At 43.5% G+C, this 16,076-nt stretch overlaps 10 non-coding genes across 10 annotated transcripts; all 10 read left to right on the forward strand.

Moving 5' to 3' along the window:
- The first annotated feature begins 3,673 nt into the window (after nt 1–3,673).
- On the forward strand, nt 3,674–3,755 carry trnas-aga (transfer RNA serine (anticodon AGA)). Its single transcript has one exon. It is a non-coding gene; the product is annotated as a tRNA-Ser (tRNA).
- A 1,868-nt stretch (nt 3,756–5,623) lies between these two features.
- Nucleotides 5,624–5,705, forward strand: trnas-aga (transfer RNA serine (anticodon AGA)). Its single transcript has one exon. It is a non-coding gene; the product is annotated as a tRNA-Ser (tRNA).
- A 1,575-nt stretch (nt 5,706–7,280) lies between these two features.
- On the forward strand, nt 7,281–7,352 carry trnad-guc (transfer RNA aspartic acid (anticodon GUC)). The gene has a single exon. It is a non-coding gene; the product is annotated as a tRNA-Asp (tRNA).
- Nucleotides 7,353–7,568: 216 nt separating this feature from the next.
- Nucleotides 7,569–7,650, forward strand: trnas-cga (transfer RNA serine (anticodon CGA)). The gene has a single exon. It is a non-coding gene; the product is annotated as a tRNA-Ser (tRNA).
- Nucleotides 7,651–9,229: 1,579 nt separating this feature from the next.
- Nucleotides 9,230–9,301, forward strand: trnad-guc (transfer RNA aspartic acid (anticodon GUC)). The gene has a single exon. It is a non-coding gene; the product is annotated as a tRNA-Asp (tRNA).
- A 216-nt stretch (nt 9,302–9,517) lies between these two features.
- On the forward strand, nt 9,518–9,599 carry trnas-cga (transfer RNA serine (anticodon CGA)). Its single transcript has one exon. It is a non-coding gene; the product is annotated as a tRNA-Ser (tRNA).
- Nucleotides 9,600–11,466: 1,867 nt separating this feature from the next.
- trnas-aga (transfer RNA serine (anticodon AGA)) lies at nt 11,467–11,548 on the forward strand. Its single transcript has one exon. It is a non-coding gene; the product is annotated as a tRNA-Ser (tRNA).
- Nucleotides 11,549–13,125: 1,577 nt separating this feature from the next.
- On the forward strand, nt 13,126–13,197 carry trnad-guc (transfer RNA aspartic acid (anticodon GUC)). The gene has a single exon. It is a non-coding gene; the product is annotated as a tRNA-Asp (tRNA).
- A 216-nt stretch (nt 13,198–13,413) lies between these two features.
- trnas-aga (transfer RNA serine (anticodon AGA)) lies at nt 13,414–13,495 on the forward strand. Its single transcript has one exon. It is a non-coding gene; the product is annotated as a tRNA-Ser (tRNA).
- A 1,868-nt stretch (nt 13,496–15,363) lies between these two features.
- On the forward strand, nt 15,364–15,445 carry trnas-aga (transfer RNA serine (anticodon AGA)). The gene has a single exon. It is a non-coding gene; the product is annotated as a tRNA-Ser (tRNA).
- The last annotated feature ends 631 nt before the right edge of the window (nt 15,446–16,076 follow it).

A 16,076-nucleotide genomic window follows, 5' to 3' on the forward strand; every position in this document is an offset into this window, starting at 1 on the left:
TAGCAGTGCATTTGGAAAGCAGTGACAGGATCGGTCCAAGCTGCATGAATTTATGAAAGGGAAATCAAGCTTGACAAATCTTCTGGAATTTATTGAGGATGTAACTAGTATAGTGGACAAGGGGAACCAGTGCATGTGGTGTAATTACTTTCAAAAGGCTTTCAACAAATTCCCACTCACGTATTGGTGTGCATAGTATTGGGAGTAATGTACTGACGTGGATAGAGAACTGGTTGGCAGACAGGAAGCAGAGAGTCGGGATAAACGGGTCCTTTTCAGAAAAGCAGGCAGTGACTAGTGGGGTGCCGCTGGGCTCAGTGCTCGGACCCCAGCTATTTACAATATACATGAATGATTTAGATGAAGGAATTGAGTGTAATATCTTCAAGTTTACAGATGATACTAACAGGGTGGCGGTGTGAGCTGTGAGGAGGACGCTAAGAGGCTGCAGGGTGACTTGGACAGGTTAGGTTAGTGGGCAAATGCATGGCAGATGCAGTATAATGTGGATAAATGAGAGGTTATCCAATTTGGTGGCAAAAACACGAAGGCAGAATATTATCTGTATGGCGGCAGTTTAGGAAAAGGGGAGGTGCAATGGGAGCTGCGTGTCGTGGTACACCAGTCATTGAAAGTTGACATGCAGTTGCAGCAGGCGGTGAAGTAGGCAAATGGTATGTTGACCTTTATAGCTAGGGGTTTTGGGTATAGGAGTACTGAGGTCTAACTGCTGTTGTGCAGGGCCTTTGTGAGACCTCACCTGGAATATTGTGTTCAGTTTTGGTCTCGTAATCTGAGGAAGGACTTTCTTGCTATTGAGGGAGTGCAGCGAAGTTTCACCATACTGATTCCCGGGATGACAGGACTGACATATGAGGAGAGACTGGATCGACTGGGCTTGTAGTCACTGGAGTTTAGAAGTAAGAGAGAGGATCTCATAGAAACATAAAAAATTCTGACGGGACTTTACAGGTTAGATGCAGCAAGAACGTTCCCGATGTTGGGGAAGTCCAGAATTAGGGGACACAGTCTAAGGATAAGGGGCAGGCCATTTAGGATCGAAGTGAGGAGAAACTTCTTCACTCAGAGAGTTGTTAACCTGTGGAATTCCCTATCGCAGAGAGTTGTTGATGCCAGTTCATTGGCTATATTCAAGAGGGCGTTAGATATGGCCATGAAGGCTAAAGGCATCAAGAGGTATGGAGAGAAAGCAGGAAAGGGGTACTGAGCTGAATGATCAGCCATGATCTTATTGAATGGTGGTGCAGACTCGAAAGCCCGAATGGCCTACTCCTGCACATATTTTCTATGTTTCTCTGTTTGTCCCTATCTCTCAATCTGTCTCTTACTTTCTCACGGTGTCAAAGTTCTGCTCCAATGGGATTCTCTCAGTCTCCCTGTCTATTTGGCTCTCTCTTTCCCATCATCCCTCTCTGTCTGACTGTCTCTCTCTATCTGTCTATGTCTCTGCCTGCTGTCTTTCTTTGCTCTGTCTCTAACCTGCTGAGTATTTCCATCATTTTCTCTTTTAGTCTCTATCTCTCTTTCTCGATCAGTCTCTCTCCTTGTCACTGTCTTTATCATTGTCTTTCTCTCACTCTTTCCCTCTCTCTCTGAATAGATCACACACACACATCTCTGTATATGTATGTATTTGAGTCTTTTTCACACTCAGTCTGCCACTGCTTCATTGTCTCACACTTTCTGTCTCTCGTTGTCTCTATCTCGCTCTCTGTCTCTCCCTGCTGTCGGACTAGAAATCCATTGGGATTTTCCCACGCAGATTCGAATCCTGCCAACTACGATTCTCAGCATTTTTCATTCCATTGCACAATTTAACCAGTTCTCTGCCAAACTGATCATGAGATAAATGGAATAACGTCCCACACCTTTCAACACTGACATTTGTTTCTCATTTTTATTAATCTGCAATATTCACGATACATCCGTTTAAAACATCGCAAAAATCAGTCAAAGTTGCGACAGTGATTCAGCCTGTCTATCCCTCGAGATGTCTCAGGCATCTGTGCATGCCCGTTGGTGCGTGTAAATTTTTGGTTATGTGTGTCTCTGTGTCTGTCTATCTCTATTTTTGTCTCTGTGTATGTGCAACTGTCTGTGGAAATCATCACCATGAATTTGGTATGTCCTGGAACTTACAAAAAAGACTTGGGGAAAATAATACGGTTGTGAACTTTTGTATCGGCTTTGCTTCAGTGGCAGCATTCTCGACTGAATCAGGAGTTTGTGTGTTCAAGTCGCACTCCTTGGACTTGAGCATATCATCTTGGCCAATATTCAAGTGCAGCACTTGGGGAATTTTGCAATGTTTAAGCTGTTGACTTTCGGATGAAATGTTAAATTGAAGCTCCGTCTGCACCCTCGGGTGGATATGAAAGGTCCCAGAGCATTACTCGAAACAGAGTAGGAGAGTTGCCCCCGTGTAAATATTACTAAAAATGTTCGTAAATGCTCACTAAAAGACTATGTGCATCTGTTTGTATGTGGTGTTGGGGTTGAAGCCCAGTTTGTCACAGAGACAGAATCCAAGCTCTCACAGGGCCAGGATAACCGAGTGGTTATGTCGTTGGCCTTAAACTTCAAAGGGTTTTCCACCGTGGGTTCTTCCCCACTCCTGGTTTCTATTTATTTTAACACAGATGTCCTCCCATTCTGATCAGTGATGTCCGATTTTCATCGGTTGAATCAACAATTTTCTGTAACTATGTGTCACTCTGAACCGATAATAAAATGAAATTGTGAAATGTATCTGTGTCGCTCGGTCTCTGCCTCTCTCTCTCTCTCCACAGAGCTGTGTATGTGTTTGTATGTCTGAGTCTTTGTCTCTCTCAGTCTGACTCACTCTGTCTGTCCCTGGTTCACCGTTTGTCTCAAGTCTCTCAATCTGTCTCTTTCTCACGGTGCCCATGTCTGTTCCAATGGGATTCTCTCAGATTCTTTGTCTGACTGGCTCTCTCTTTCCCATCATTTCGGTCTGTCCATTTCTTTGCCTGTCTATGTTAGTCCCTGCCTCTAACCTGAGAAGTATTTCCATCATTTTCTGTTTTAGTCTCTATCTCTTTCTCTCTATCTGTCTCTCTCCTTGTCACTGTCTTTATCATTGTCTTTCTCTCACTCTTTCCCTTTCTCTCTTAATAGATCAAACACACAAATCTCTGTCTCTGTATGTGTTTGAGTCTTTTTCTCACCCAATCTGCCTCTCCTTCTCAGTCTCACACTTTCTGTCTCTCGTTGTCTCTATCTCGGTGTCTGTCTCTCCCTGTTTGTCGGTTTGTCTCTGTTTCTCAATGTGTCTGTCGACTTCTGATGGTGTCCAGTTCTGTTCACAGCTCGATTCCTGCTCCGACAGAGCAGCTATCCGTCAGTTCATCGTTAGTACAGTGGTGAGTATCCCCGCCTGTCACGCGGGAGACCGGGGTTCAATACCCGACGGGGGGGCAAATGTTTCAAAAAGTTGATTTTTACTTCTGTGTCTTGGTAGATACATATTAAAAATTCCAGAGCGAAATCGAACAGTGAAAATACAGGGAGAGGTGTTTGCCTCTTCCAGATTTTTAGCAAACGGAGACTTTTTCACGATTCTTTGGCCGTCTGCTGCACAGAGATGGATGACTGAGTTTTTCTGAGTAACGTTTAAAAAGCCAGCGACACAGTAGTCGTGGCCGAGTGGTTAAGGCGATGGACTAGAAATCCATTGGGATTTTCCCGCGCAGGTTCGAATCCTGCCGACTACGATTCTCAGCATTTTTCATTCCATTTCACAATTTAAGCAGTTCTCTCCCATACTGATCATGTGATAATTGGAATAACGTCCCACACCTTTCAGCACTGACATTTGTTCTCATTTTTATTAATCTGCAATACAAAAGACACATCCGATTAAAAATTCGCAACAATCAGTCAAAGTTGCGACAGTGATTCAGCCTGTCTATCCCTCGAGATGTCTGAGGCAGCTGTGCATGCCCGTTGGTGCGTGTAAATTTTTGGTTATGTGTGTCTCTGTGTCTGTCTATCTCTATTTTTGTCTCTGTGTATGTGCAACTGTCTGTGGAAATCATCACCATGAATTTGGTATGTCCTGGATCTTATAAAAAAGATTTGGGAAAATAATACGGTTGTGAACTTTTGTATCGGCTTTGGTTCAGTGGCAGCATTCTCGACTGAATCAGGAGTTTGTGTGTTCAAGTCGCACTCCTTGGACTTGAGCATATCATCTTGGCTAACACTCAAGTGCAGCACTTGGGGAATTTTGCAATGTTGAAGCTGTTGACTTTCGGATGAAATGTTAAATTGGAGCTCCGTCTGCACCCTCGGGTGGATATGAAAGGTCCCAGAGCATTACTCGAAACAGAGTAGGAGAGTTGCCCTCGTGTCAATATTCCTAAAAATGTTCGTAAATGCTCACTAAAAGACTATGTGCATGTGTTTGTATGTGGGGTTGGGGTTGAAGCCCAGTTTGTCACAGAGACAGAATCCAAGCTCTCACAGGGCCAGGATAACCGAGTGGTTATGTCGTTGGCCTTAAACTTCAAAGGGTTTTCCACCGTGGGTTCTTCCCCACTCCTGGTTTCTATTTATTTTAACAGAGATTTCCTCCCATTCTGATCAGTGATGTCCGATTTTCATCGGTTGAATCAACAATTTTCTGTAACTATGTGTCACTCTGAACCGATAATGAAATGAAATTGTGAAATGTATCTGTGTCGCTCGGTCTCTGCCTCTCTCTCTCTCTCCACAGAGCTGTGTATGTGTTTGTATGTCTGAGTCTTTGTCTCTCTCAGTCTGACTCACTCTGTCTGTCCCTGTTTCTCCGTTTGTCTCAGTCTCTCAATGTGTCTCTTTCTCACGGTGCCCACGTCTGTTCCAATGGGATTCTCTCAGATTCTTTGTCTGACTGGCTCTCTCTTTCCCATCATTTCGGTCTGTCCATTTCTTTCCCTGTCTCTGTTAGTCCCTGCCTCTAACCTGAGAAGTATTTCCATCATTTTCTGTTTTAGTCTCTATCTCTTTCTCTCTATCTGTCTCTCTCCTTGTCACTGTCTTTATCATTGTCCTTCTCTCACTCTTTCCCTTTCTCTCTTAATAGATCAAACACACAAATCTCTGTCTCTGTATGTGTTTGAGTCTTTTTCTCACCCAATCTGCCTCTCCTTCTCAGTCTCACACTTTCTGTCTCTCGTTGTCTCTATCTCGGTGTCTTTCTCTCCCTGTTTGTCGGTTTGTCTCTGTCTCTCATAGTGTCTGTCGACTTCTCATGGTGTCCAGTTCTGTTCACAGCTCGATTCCTGCTCCGACAGAGCAGCTATCCGTCAGTTCCTCATTAGTATAGTAGTGAGTATCCCCGCCTGTCACGCGGGATACCGGGGTTCAATTCCCCGACGGGGAGGCAGATTTTTCAAAATGTTGATTTTTACTTCTGTTTCTTGGTAGATACATATTAAAAATTCCATAGCGAAATCGAACTGTGAAAATACAGGTAGAGGAGTTTGCCTCTTCCAGATTTTTAGCAAACGGAGACTTTTTCAGGATTCTTTGGCCGTCTGCTGCACAGAGATGGATGGCTGAGTTTTTTCTGAGTAACGTTTAAAAAGCCAGCGACGCAGTAGTCGTGGCCGAGTGGTTAAGGCGATGGACTAGAAATCCATTGGGATTTTCCTGCGCAGGTTCGAATCCTGCCGACTCCGATTCTCAGCATTTTTCATTCCATTTCACAATTTAACCAGTTCTCTACCAAACTGATCATGTGATAATTGGAATAACGTCCCACACCTTTCAACACTGACATTTGATCTCATTTTTATTAATCTGCAATATTCACGATACATCCGATTAAAAAATCGCAACAATCAGTCAAAGTTGCGACAGTGATTCAGCCTGTCTGTCCCTCGAGATGTCTAAGGCATCTGTGCATGCCCGTTGGTGCGTGTAAATTTTTGGTTATGTGTCTCTCTGTGTCTGTCTATTTTTGCTCTGTGTATGTGCAACTGTCTGTGGAAATCATCACCATGAATTTGGTATGTCCTGGAACTTATAAAAAAGACTTGGGGAAAATAATACGGTTGTGAACTTTTGTATCGGCTTTGGTTCAGTGGCAGCATTCTCGACTGAATCAGGAGTTTGTGTGTTCAAGTCGCACTTCTTGGACTTGAGCATATCATCTTGGCTAACACTCCAGTGCAGCACTTGGGGAATTTTGCAATGTTGAAGCTGTTGACTTTCGGATGAAATGTTAAATTGAAGCTCCGTCTGCACCCTCGGGTGGATATGAAAGGTCCCAGAGCATTACTCGAAACAGAGTGGGAGAGTTGCCCCCGTGTCATTATTCCTAAAAATGTTCGTAAATGCTCACTAAAAGACTATGTGCATGTGTTTGTATGTGGGGTTGGGGTTGAAGCCCAGTTTGTCACAGAGACAGAATCCAAGCTCTCACAGGGCCAGGATAACCGAGTGGTTATGTCGTTGGCCTAAAACTTCAAAGGGTTTTCCACCGTGGGTTCATCCCCACTCCTGGTTTCTATTTATTTTAACACAGATTTCCTCCCATTCTGATCAGTGATGTCCGATTTTCATCGGTTGAATCAACAATTTTCTGTAACTATGTGTCACTCTGAACCGATAATGAAATGAAATTGTGAAATGTATCTGTGTCGCTCGGTCTCTGCCTCTCTCTCTCTCTACACAGAGCTGTGTATGTGTTTGTATGTCTGAGTCTTTGTCTCTCTCAGTCTGACTCACTCTGTCTGTCCCTGGTTCTCCGTTTGTCTCAAGTCTCTCAATCTGTCTCTTTCTCACGGTGCCCACGTCTGTTCCAATGGGATTCTCTCAGATTCTTTGTCTGACTGGCTCTCTCTTTCCCATCATTCCGGTCTGTCCATTTCTTTGCCTGTCTCTGTTAGTCCCTGCATCTAACCTGAGAAGTATTTCCATCATTTTCTGTTTTAGTCTCTATCTCTTTCTCTCTATCTGTCTCTCTCCTTGTCACTGTCTTTATCATTGCCTTTCTCTCACTCTTTCCCTTTCTCTCTTAATAGATCAAACACACAAATCTCTGTCTCTGTATGTGTTTGCGTCTTTTTCTCACCCAATCTGCCTCTCCTTCTCAGTCTCACACTTTCTGTCTCTCGTTGTCTCTATCTCGGTGTCTGTCTCTCCCTGTTTGTCGGTTTGTCTCTGTCTCTCAATGTGTCTGTCGACTTCTCATGGTGTCCAGTTCTGTTCACAGCTCGATTCCTGCTCCGACAGAGTAATTGCTCGTCAGTTCCTCGTTAGTAAAGTGGTGAATATCCCTGCCTGTCACGCGGGAGACCGGGGTTCAATTCCCCGACGGGGAGGCAGATGTTTCAAAATGTTGATTTTTACTTCTGTTTCTTGGCAGATACTTATTAAAAATTCCAGAGCGAAATCGAACTGTGAAAATACAGGTGGAGGAGTTTGCCTATTCCAGATTTTTAGCAAACGGAGACTTTTTCAGGATTCTTTGGCCGTCTGCTGCACAGAGATGGATGACTGAGTTTTTTCTGAGTAACGTTTGAAAAGCCAGCGACACAGTAGTCGTGGCCGAGTGGTTAAGGCGATGGACTCGAAATCCATTGGGATTTTCTTGCGGAGGTTCGAATCCTGCCGACTACGATTCTCAGCATTTTCATTCCATTTCACAATTTAACCAGTTCTCAACCAAACTGATCATGTGATAATTGGAATAACGTCCCACACCTTTCAACACTGACATTTGTTCTCATTTTTATTAATCTGCAATATTCACGATACATCCGATTAAAAAATCGCAACAATCAGTCAAAGTTGCGAGAGTGATTCAGCCTGTCTATCCCTCGAGATGTCTAAGGCATCTGTGCATGCCCGTTGGTGCGTGTAAATTTTCGGTTATGTGTGTCTCTGTGTCTGTCTATCTCTATTTTTGTCTCTGTGTATGTGCAACTGTCTGTGGAAATCATCACCATGAATTTGGTATGTCCTGGAACTTATAAAAAAGACTTGGGGAAAATAATACGGTTGTGAACTTTTGTATCGGCTTTGGTTCAGTGGCAGCATTCTCGACTGAATCAGGAGTTTGTGTGTTCAAGTCGCACTCCTTGGACTTGAGCATATCATCTTGGCTAACACTCAAGTGCAGCACTTGGGGAATTTTGCAATGTTGAAGCTGTTGACTTTCGGATGAAATGTTAAATTGAAGCTCCGTCTGCACCCTCGGGTGGATATGAAAGGTCCCAGAGCATTACTCGAAACAGAGTAGGAGAGTTGCCCCCGTGTAAATATTACTAAAAATGTTCGTAAATGCTCACTAAAAGACTATGTGCATGTGTTTGTATGTGGGGTTGGGGTTGAAGCCCAGTTTGTCACAGAGACAGAATCCAAACTCTCACAGGGCCAGGATAACCGAGTGGTTATGTCGTTGGCCTTAACTTCAAAGGCTTTTCCACCGTAGGTTCTTCCCCACTCCTGGTTTCTATTTATTTTAACACAAATTTTCTCCCATTCTGATCAGTGATGTCCGATTTTCATCGGTTGAATCAACAATTTTCTGTAACTATGTGTCACTCTGAACCGATAATGAAATGAAATTGTGAAATGTATCTGTGTCGCTCGGTCTCTGCCTCTCTCTCCTTCTCCACAGAGCTGTGTATGTGTTTGTATGTCTGAGTCTTTGTCTCTCTCAGTCTGACTCACTCTGTCTGTCCCTGTTTCTCCGTTTGTCTCAGTCTCTCAATCTGTCTCTTTCTCACGGTGCCCACGTCTGTTCCAATGGGATTCTCTCAGATTCTTTGTCTGACTGGCTCTCTCTTTCCCATCATTTCGGTCTGTCCATTTCTTTGCCTGTCTCTGTTAGTCCCTGCCTCTAACCTGAGAAGTATTTCCATCATTTTCTGTTTTAGTCTCTATCTCTTTCTCTCTATCTGTCTCTCTCCTTGTCACTGTCTTTATCATTGTCTTTCTCTCACTCTTTCCCTTTCTCTCTTAATAGATCAAACACACAAATCTCTGTCTCTGTATGTGTTTGAGTCTTTTTCTCACCCAATCTGTCTCTCCTTCTGAGTCTCACACTTTCTGTCTCTCGTTGTCTCTATCTCGGTGTCTGTCTCTCCCTGTTTGTCGGTTTGTCTCTGTCTCTCAATGTGTCTGTCGACTTCTCATGGTGTCCAGTTCTGTTCACAGCTCGATTCCTGCTCCGACAGAGCAGCAATCCGTTAGTTCCTCGTTAGTAAAGTGGTGAATATCCCTGCCTGTCACGCGGGAGACCGGGGTTCAATTCCCCGACGGGGAGGCAGATGTTTCAAAATGTTGATTTTTACTTCTGTTTCTTGGCAGATACTTATTAAAAATTCCAGAGCGAAATCGAACTGTGAAAATACAGGTGGAGGAGTTTGCCTATTCCAGATTTTTAGCAAACGGAGACTTTTTCAGGATTCTTTGGCCGTCTGCTGCACAGAGATGGATGACTGAGTTTTTTCTGAGTAACGTTTGAAAAGCCAGCGACACAGTAGTCGTGGCCGAGTGGTTAAGGCGATGGACTCGAAATCCATTGGGATTTTCTTGCGGAGGTTCGAATCCTGCCGACTACGATTCTCAGCATTTTCATTCCATTTCACAATTTAACCAGTTCTCAACCAAACTGATCATGTGATAATTGGAATAACGTCCCACACCTTTCAACACTGACATTTGTTCTCATTTTTATTAATCTGCAATATTCACGATACATCCGATTAAAAAATCGCAACAATCAGTCAAAGTTGCGAGAGTGATTCAGCCTGTCTATCCCTCGAGATGTCTAAGGCATCTGTGCATGCCCGTTGGTGCGTGTAAATTTTTGGTTATGTGTGTCTCTGTGTCTGTCTATCTCTATTTTTGTCTCTGTGTATGTGCAACTGTCTGTGGAAATCATCACCATGAATTTGGTATGTCCTGGAACTTATAAAAAAGACTTGGGGAAAATAATACGGTTGTGAACTTTTGTATCGGCTTTGGTTCAGTGGCAGCATTCTCGACTGAATCAGGAGTTTGTGTGTTCAAGTCGCACTCCTTGGACTTGAGCATATCATCTTGGCTAACACTCAAGTGCAGCACTTGGGGAATTTTGCAATGTTGAAGCTGTTGACTTTCGGATGAAATGTTAAATTGAAGCTCCGTCTGCACCCTCGGGTGGATATGAAAGGTCCCAGAGCATTACTCGAAACAGAGTAGGAGAGTTGCCCCCGTGTAAATATTACTAAAAATGTTCGTAAATGCTCACTAAAAGACTATGTGCATGTGTTTGTATGTGGGGTTGGGGTTGAAGCCCAGTTTGTCACAGAGACAGAATCCAAACTCTCACAGGGCCAGGATAACCGAGTGGTTATGTCGTTGGCCTTAACTTCAAAGGCTTTTCCACCGTAGGTTCTTCCCCACTCCTGGTTTCTATTTATTTTAACACAAATTTTCTCCCATTCTGATCAGTGATGTCCGATTTTCATCGGTTGAATCAACAATTTTCTGTAACTATGTGTCACTCTGAACCGATAATGAAATGAAATTGTGAAATGTATCTGTGTCGCTCGGTCTCTGCCTCTCTCTCCTTCTCCACAGAGCTGTGTATGTGTTTGTATGTCTGAGTCTTTGTCTCTCTCAGTCTGACTCACTCTGTCTGTCCCTGTTTCTCCGTTTGTCTCCGTCTCTCAATCTGTCTCTTTCTCACGGTGCCCACGTCTGTTCCAATGGGATTCTCTCAGATTCTTTGTCTGACTGGCTCTCTCTTTCCCATCATTTCGGTCTGTCCATTTCTTTGCCTGTCTCTGTTAGTCCCTGCCTCTAACCTGAGAAGTATTTCCATCATTTTCTGTTTTAGTCTCTATCTCTTTCTCTCTATCTGTCTCTCTCCTTGTCACTGTCTTTATCATTGTCTTTCTCTCACTCTTTCCCTTTCTCTCTTAATAGATCAAACACACAAATCTCTGTCTCTGTATGTGTTTGAGTCATTTTCTCACCCAATCTGTCTCTCCTTCTGAGTCTCACACTTTCTGTCTCTCGTTGTCTCTATCTCGGTGTCTGTCTCTCCCTGTTTGTCGGTTTGTCTCTGTCTCTCAATGTGTCTGTCGACTTCTCATGGTGTCCAGTTCTGTTCACAGCTCGATTCCTGCTCCGACAGAGCAGCAATCCGTCAGTTCCTCGTTAGTAAAGTGGTGAGTATCCCCGCCTGTCACGCGGGATACCGGGGTTCAATTCCCCGACGGGGAGGCAGATGTTTCAAAATGCTGATTTTTACTTCTGTTTCTTGGTAGATACATATTAAAAATTCCATAGCGAAATCGAACTGTGAAAATACAGGTAAAGGAGTTTGCCTCTTCCAGATTTTTAGCAAACGGAGACTTTTTCAGGATTCTTTGGCCGTCTGCTGCACAGAGATGGATGACTGAGTTTTTTCTGAGTAACGTTTAAAAAGCCAGCGACACAGTAGTCGTGGCCGAGTGGTTAAGGCGATGGACTAGAAATCCATTGGGATTTTCCTGCGCAGGTTCGAATCCTGCCGACTCCGATTCTCAGCATTTTTCATTACATTTCACAATTTAACCAGTTCTCTACCAAACTGATCATGTGATAATTGGAATAACGTCCCACACCTTTCAACACTGACATTTGTTCTCATTTTTATTAATCTGCAATATTCACGATACATCCGATTAAAAAATCGCAACAATCAGTCAAAGTTGCGACAGTGATTCAGCCTGTCTATCCCTCGAGATGTCTAAGGCAGCTGTGCATGCCCGTTGGTGCGTGTAAATTTTTGGTTATGTGTGTCTCTGTGTCTGTCTATCTCTATTTTTGTCTCTGTGTATGTGCAACTGTCTGTGGAAATCATCACCATGAATTTGGTATGTCCTGGAACTTATAAAAAAGACTTGGGGAAAATAATACGTTTGTGAACTTTTGTATCGGCTTTGGTTCAGTGGCAGCATTCTCGACTGAATCAGGAGTTTATGTGTTCAAGTCGCACTCCTTGGACTTGAGCATATCATCTTGGCTAACACTCAAGTGCAGCACTTGGGGAATTTTGCAATGTTGAAGCTGTTGACTTTCGGATGAAATGTTAAATTGAAGCTCCGTCTGCACCCTCGGGTGGATATGAAAGGTCCCAGAGCATTACTCGAAACAAAGTAGGAGAGTTGCCCCCGTGTAAATATTATTAAAAATGTTCGTAAATGCTCACTAAAAGACTATGTGCATGTGTTTGTATGTGGTGTTGGGGTTGAAGCCCAGTTTGTCACAGAGACAGAATCCAAGCTCTCACAGGGCCAGGATAACCGAGTGGTTATGTCGTTGGCCTTAAACTTCAAAGGGTTTTCCACCGTGGGTTCTTCCCCACTCCTGGTTTCTATTTATTTTAACACAGATTTCCTCCCATTCTGATCAGTGATGTCCGATTTTCATCGGTTGAATCAACAATTTTCTGTAACTATGTGTCACTCTGAACCGATAATGAAATGAAATTGTGAAATGTATCTGTGTCGCTCGGTCTCTGCCTCTCTCTCTCCACAGAGCTGTGTATGTGTTTGTATGTCTGAGTCTTTGTCTCTCTCAGTCTGACTCACTCTGTCTGTCCCTGTTTCTCCATTTGTCTCAGTCTCTCAATCTGTCTCTTTCTCACGGTGCCCACGTCTGTTCCAATGGGATTCTCTCAGATTCTTTGTCTGACTGGCTCTCTCTTTCCCATCATTTCGGTCTGTCCATTTCTTTGCCTGTCTCTGTTAGTCCCTGCCTCTAACCTGAGAAGTATTTCCATCATTTTCTGTTTTAGACTCTATCTCTTTCTCTCTATCTGTCTCTCTCCTTGTCACTGTCTTTATCATTGTCTTTCTCTCACTCTTTCCCTTTCTCTCTTAATAGATCAAACACACAAATCTCTGTCTCTGTATGTGTTTGAGTCTTTTTCTCACCCAATCTGCCTCTCCTTCTCAGTCTCACACTTTCTGTCTCTCGTTGTCTCTATCTCGGTGTCTGTCTCTCCCTGTTTGTCGGTTTGTCTCTGTCTCTCAATGTGTCTGTAGACTTCTCATGGTGTCCAGTTCTGTTCACAGCTCGATTCCTGCTCCGACAGAGCAGCTTTCCGTCAGTTCCTCGTTAGTATAGTGGTGAGTATCCCCGCCTGTCACGCGGGAGACCGGGGTTCAATTCCCCGATGGGAAGGCAGATGTTTCAAAATGTTGATTTTTACTTCTGTTTCTTGGCAGATACATATGAAAAATTCCAGAACGAAATCGAACTGTGAAAATACAGTTGGAGGAGTTTGCCTATTCCAGATTTTTAGCAAACGGAGACTTTTTCAGGATTCTTTGGCCGTCTGCTGCACAGAGATGGATGACTGAGTTTTTTCTGAGTAACGTTTAAAAAGCCAGCGACACAGTAGTCGTGGCCGAGTGGTTAAGGCGATGGACTAGAAATCCATTGGGATTTTCCCGCGCAGGTTCGAATCCTGCCGACTACGATTCTCAGCATTTTTCATTCCATTTCACAATTTAACCAGTTCTCTACCAAACTGATCATGTGATAATTGGAATAACGTCCCACACCTTTCAACACTGACATTTGTTCTCATTTTTATTAATCTGCAATATTCACGATACATCCGATTAAAAAATCGCAACAATCAGTCAAAGTTGCGACAGTGATTCAGCCTGTCTATCCCTCGAGATGTCTAAGGCAGCTGTGCATGCCCGTTGGTGCGTGTAAATTTTTGGTTATGTGTGTCTCTGTGTCTGTCTATCTCTATTTTTGTCTCTGTGTATGTGTAACTGTCTGTGGAAATCATCACCATGAATTTGGTATGTCCTGGAACTTACAAAAAAGACTTGGGGAAAATAATACGGTTGTGAACTTTTGTATCGGCTTTGGTTCAGTGGCAGCATTCTCGACTGAATCAGGAGTTTGTGTGTTCAAGTCGCACTCCTTGGACTTGAGCATATCATCTTGGCTAACACTCAAGTGCAGCACTTGGGGAATTTTGCAATGTTGAAGCTGTTGACTTTCGGATGAAATGTTAAATTGAAGCTCCGTCTGCACCCTCGGGTGGATATGAAAGGTCCCAGAGCATTACTCGAAACAGAGTAGGAGAGTTGCCCCCGTGTAAATATTACTAAAAATGTTCGTAAATGCTCACTAAAAGACTATGTGCATGTGTTTGTATGTGGGGTTGGGGTTGAAGCCCAGTTTGTCACAGAGACAGAATCCAAACTCTCACAGGGCCAGGATAACCGAGTGGTTATGTCGTTGGCCTTAACTTCAAAGGCTTTTCCACCGTAGGTTCTTCCCCACTCCTGGTTTCTATTTATTTTAACACAAATTTTCTCCCATTCTGATCAGTGATGTCCGATTTTCATCGGTTGAATCAACAATTTTCTGTAACTATGTGTCACTCTGAACCGATAATGAAATGAAATTGTGAAATGTATCTGTGTCGCTCGGTCTCTGCCTCTCTCTCCTTCTCCACAGAGCTGTGTATGTGTTTGTATGTCTGAGTCTTTGTCTCTCTCAGTCTGACTCACTCTGTCTGTCCATGTTTCTCCGTTTGTCTCCGTCTCTCAATCTGTCTCTTTCTCACGGTGCCCACGTCTGTTCCAATGGGATTCTCTCAGATTCTTTGTCTGACTGGCTCTCTCTTTCCCATCATTTCGGTCTGTCCATTTCTTTGCCTGTCTCTGTTAGTCCCTGCCTCTAACCTGAGAAGTATTTCCATCATTTTCTGTTTTAGTCTCTATCTCTTTCTCTCTATCTGTCTCTCTCCTTGTCACTGTCTTTATCATTGTCTTTCTCTCACTCTTTCCCTTTCTCTCTTAATAGATCAAACACACAAATCTCTGTCTCTGTATGTGTTTGAGTCATTTTCTCACCCAATCTGTCTCTCCTTCTGAGTCTCACACTTTCTGTCTCTCGTTGTCTCTATCTCGGTGTCTGTCTCTCCCTGTTTGTCGGTTTGTCTCTGTCTCTCAATGTGTCTGTCGACTTCTCATGGTGTCCAGTTCTGTTCACAGCTCGATTCCTGCTCCGACAGAGCAGCAATCCGTCAGTTCCTCGTTAGTAAAGTGGTGAGTATCCCCGCCTGTCACGCGGGATACCGGGGTTCAATTCCCCGACGGGGAGGCAGATGTTTCAAAATGCTGATTTTTACTTCTGTTTCTTGGTAGATACATATTAAAAATTCCATAGCGAAATCGAACTGTGAAAATACAGGTAAAGGAGTTTGCCTCTTCCAGATTTTTAGCAAACGGAGACTTTTTCAGGATTCTTTGGCCGTCTGCTGCACAGAGATGGATGACTGAGTTTTTTCTGAGTAACGTTTAAAAAGCCAGCGACACAGTAGTCGTGGCCGAGTGGTTAAGGCGATGGACTAGAAATCCATTGGGATTTTCCTGCGCAGGTTCGAATCCTGCCGACTCCGATTCTCAGCATTTTTCATTACATTTCACAATTTAACCAGTTCTCTACCAAACTGATCATGTGATAATTGGAATAACGTCCCACACCTTTCAACACTGACATTTGTTCTCATTTTTATTAATCTGCAATATTCACGATACATCCGATTAAAAAATCGCAACAATCAGTCAAAGTTGCGACAGTGATTCAGCCTGTCTATCCCTCGAGATGTCTAAGGCAGCTGTGCATGCCCGTTGGTGCGTGTAAATTTTTGGTTATGTGTGTCTCTGTGTCTGTCTATCTCTATTTTTGTCTCTGTGTATGTGCAACTGTCTGTGGAAATCATCACCATGAATTTGGTATGTCCTGGAACTTATAAAAAAGACTTGGGGAAAATAATACGTTTGTGAACTTTTGTATCGGCTTTGGTTCAGTGGCAGCATTCTCGACTGAATCAGGAGTTTATGTGTTCAAGTCGCACTCCTTGGACTTGAGCATATCATCTTGGCTAACACTCAAGTGCAGCACTTGGGGAATTTTGCAATGTTGAAGCTGTTGACTTTCGGATGAAATGTTAAATTGAAGCTCCGTCTGCACCCTCGGGTGGATATGAAAGGTCCCAGAGCATTACTCGAAACAAAGTAGGAGAGTTG

Source organism: Pristiophorus japonicus, chromosome 23, assembly GCF_044704955.1.
Source record: "Pristiophorus japonicus isolate sPriJap1 chromosome 23, sPriJap1.hap1, whole genome shotgun sequence".
Classification (NCBI taxonomy): domain Eukaryota; kingdom Metazoa; phylum Chordata; class Chondrichthyes; family Pristiophoridae; genus Pristiophorus; species Pristiophorus japonicus.